Source organism: Parasteatoda tepidariorum, chromosome 2 (assembly GCF_043381705.1).
Source record: "Parasteatoda tepidariorum isolate YZ-2023 chromosome 2, CAS_Ptep_4.0, whole genome shotgun sequence".
In the NCBI taxonomy this organism is placed as follows: Eukaryota; Metazoa; Arthropoda; class Arachnida; order Araneae; family Theridiidae; genus Parasteatoda; species Parasteatoda tepidariorum.
Genome location: NC_092205.1, coordinates 97,821,936 through 97,826,110, shown reverse-complemented (window position 1 = coordinate 97,826,110; position 4,175 = coordinate 97,821,936).

The window sequence follows — 4,175 nt, the reverse complement described above, 5'->3', positions numbered from 1 at the left end:
TTTTAATTACTAGTTCAACTTTTGCAAACAACAGAATAAACAATATTTGTTACAATGTTTTCCCCCTACTTTGCATGTCTGAAACTGTCCTTGCTTCTTACCATATCCCCCGCCCCAGAAAAAATAGCCTGGCTACGGTCTTGGTGCTTTGTATTGTTGCGCTTTTAAAATCCAATATCGCGATTCCTATCCATGCGATTTTAAAATCCAATATCGCAATTCAAGTTCACTCGATATTAAATTTCAATCTCGCTATTCTTAAAAGCTACGTTTTTTCTTAAAATAGTCACTGTAAAGGTGATTTCATTGGTAATTAATTTAATTATAAATGTTAGTTTAAAAAAATATGTTTAATGCGAATGGTATATAAATTGATATCGAGTTTTTGCCAGAAAATATTCAGGGTTTTTCCCTTAGTGTCACAATCACCCCTGAATGTATTACAATCTCTCCAGTGAAGTATAGAACTTACTTAAAATATCGTCTGCACTTACTAATTAGCGTGTTTGAGTACGTTGAGTCATTAAGATTGAATCTTAATGAATCTTCGTGACCAAAATTAGTATTTCGATCAAATTTGTTTCAAAATTTGGGAGCTTTTATATGCAGGTAAATTGAATTCATAGTTGAAATACGCTAAAAATACCGAAAAAAAACAAAATGGTGACTGAAATATGGATGGCGAGCAAAAATAAAAAAAATAATATAGTACGTTTATATAATTAAATATAGCAATGAAAATATAATAATTTTCGTACTTTTATATTAAAAATAAAAAGCAAATTATATTTCCGAAGTAATATTACAAAATAACGCGAAAACATGAGTATATTTAGTTCACCTTTCAATACGGGCAAAATGGGGCAAGTTTTTTCGAAAGAAGAAACATCAAAGAAGATAACAAAAAAAAAGTTTAACTAATAACCTCGTGGAACTTATTGGAACTAAGTTTCGAATGTTATTCAAACATTGTAAAATGTCAAATGATACGATATAAACTATAAGTTTGTCAAGAGTATTAACTAATCCAACAAATTGAAAAATTGTACTATAATTTCAGTCTAATTACTCGGATAAAAATGTAACAGTAAGTTGAAATTCCTATATATATATTTGAAATAAAAATTTAAAAGTTACATTTAAAAAAAAAATTTAAGCTTATTTTTCATTACATTGTACTCTCGACGGTCTAAAAAGTAAATTATAATGTTTGGAATGATTAAGAATACTTAATTCGGGCTATATTAAAACTGCCTACACATATTTTAGTTGAAAATTCAATTTTGTGGGTCAAAGATCATGGTTTTTTGACCCACAGTGAAACGTGAAGATCCAACCATTAGATCAAAAGTTAAACTTTTGAAATTATTTTGTAAAATTTTTTGCATGATTTTCTAAACGAGAAACTATTTTGTTTCAACTCTTTTTCCATTTTTCGGTAAAGTGGACGATTATAATCGCAGAATACGATCTTCATTCTCTTGATTTCATTCTTTGTATTTTCACATTATTGTTATGCAATTAATTAAATAAAACTCTTTAAATTTTTAACGTTAGTCTGCGAATTTGCATTAAAGGTGATTAACACTAAACATACCAACACTTAATATGTACCTATTTCTACTATATCTGGTCAAATGATAGGACTTTATGTTTCCTGATCGAATGTAAGAAATATGGATGCTAGGAAGGAAATAAACTAAAAAAACACTTTATTATAATTAAACAAAATTGTATACTGCCAATTTTTATGTATTATAAACACGAAGAATAAGAATTTTAAATTCATTACTCAATGCATTTTCTACTTATACAGGGTGCTTTCATTGTACATTTTCCGCAAACATATTTCTACTAATTATTATCATTTCTATAATTCTTATAATTAAAATTAATGTTATTTCGCCAAAGAACGTTTACTGTCTTGATTGTTTCGACATTTTTCTGGGTAAAATTGAATAGTTAGTTAGAAATGAGGTAAAGCTATCAAAGTAAAATATAAGCTACTTACCAAATCATTTAGTTTTTGTCACTTTTTCTGACACAAAAATGTCAATCTAAAATTTTAGGTTCTTTCATAAAATTTGAATTCACATTTATTCTGATTGAACTCACGACTCAACAGTCTTTGCAGTAATGTGCAACTCAAGGAATGCAATACGTTGAACACGCATTACATCGTCATTTCTGATCTGATAACTTTTATAAAGCAATAAATTGTTCTCCCGGGCAAATGACCGATTGTGGTAGAAATAGGTATACGACACGTATTATTCGAAACAAGCAAAATACTACTAATAATAGATTATTAACTGTATATAATTGTTGAAAAAAGTCATGAAGTCAAATGTGCAAAAACGATAAGATGATAGCGCATTTTCGATGCAAAAGTTCTTAAACGGTCATTTGACCAGTTATGGTATGCTTAGTGTTAAGACATGTCTAAAAAATATGCCATTACCTACTCTAAATTTAAAAAATTCCCACTTTTGTAACACCAGGCCCTACTTTCACATCTAAACTAAGTACAATCGAACCTCGTTAATGTAAACTGGAAGGGGGACAAAAAAAATTTTTTTCACATGAAAAGTAATTCATGTTATCAATTCAAAATTTTTTTACATAAGAACTGTCCATTACACAGACCTTCTCAACAAAGAGACATTTTATATTATTCTAAACAAAAATTCCCACTTTGAAGAAATAGATTATTTTTCCTATTAGTTACTTTTGGATTAAAACATTACAACTACACAATTAAAAAATCTAACAAGAGTTAACTATTAATAACAAAATACTTTTGCCTATAATTTTTATAAAAGAATATTGATAATAAAAATGAAGAAAAAAAAGAGCAAAATTTCAACTTCTGGCAAAAAGAACTTTATCCAATATCGATCGCTGCAAATTAAGAAGAAAAGTTAGGTATGTTAGCTAGTGAGGAAAATGCTTTTTTAAACTAAATTATTAGTTTTTGAATTAAAACCAAATAAATATTTCATCTAAGTAATTTAACTACCTGATTTATAACAATTAAAAATTTTTTGATTAATAACAATTAAAATTATAACAAAAAAAAATTGTGACGTTCATAATATTAAAATAATCTTCATCAATAGGACAACATTTCAAAGAAGAAAAAAAGCAGTCTTAATAGGGTTGCCAGTCAAATCGGGGAAAAAAATTTCCCTGTACATATTATATACAATATATTAAGAGGAAAGACAACAATTACTGTGCTCTTGTGTAAGCTATATACATACAGTCAGACCTCTATTTAGCGAAGTCGCTGAATCCTGATAAATTCGTTATACGGAAAATTCATTAAATAGAAAATCACCTTTTGAAATTCTTAAATAGCAATCCTTTATCTTGTAAACTAGAATCTACTGTTTATTTCATAAATCTTAGCCATAAAAGAAATCTGCATCGAAAGTGAAAATAGGGCAAAACATTATCTGTTGTTACACTATCACGCTACATACATTTTCAACTAAATAAAGCTAAATGTATGTATAAAATTATAGTCGCGTTCATTATAAAAGTAATTTTAGACGTACACTGACTGAGCAAAACTCATGGGATACCCACCTAATCTCTGGTCGGGCCCCTCTGGCCCTGCGGGGTGCAGCGATACGGCATGGACGTGAGTTTGCAAGGCTCTGGAACACGTCCGGAGGTAGTTGGCACCACACATCCTGACGAGCAGCAGCCAATTGTGGCCTGTTCGTGGGTTAAGGATTCAATGCCCTGAGCCTGACGTCGGGGGCATCCCAGATATGTTCAATGGGGTTCATATCAGGACTTCGAGGTGGCCAATTCAGTCATTGGAACTCACATGCATGCTCGTCGAACCAAGCACGGACGATATTGGCGCGATGTGGAGCTGCGTTGTCATCTTGAAACACAGCAATGTCATCAGGGTGTTGAAACATGACAAAAGGGTGGGGATGGTCTCCAAGCAGCTGAGGATACCGCTGACCAGTCAATGTGGCATCCAGAACGACCAGGGGGCCCATTCTATGCCACGAAAATGCACCCCACACCATGACTGATAGGCCACCGGCCTGGACTGTGCCCACTTGGCATGCTGGATCCATCGCTTCATGCGGTGTGAGCCACACACGGTGCCTCCCATCAGCATGGAACAGTTGATAACGTGATTCGTCAGACCA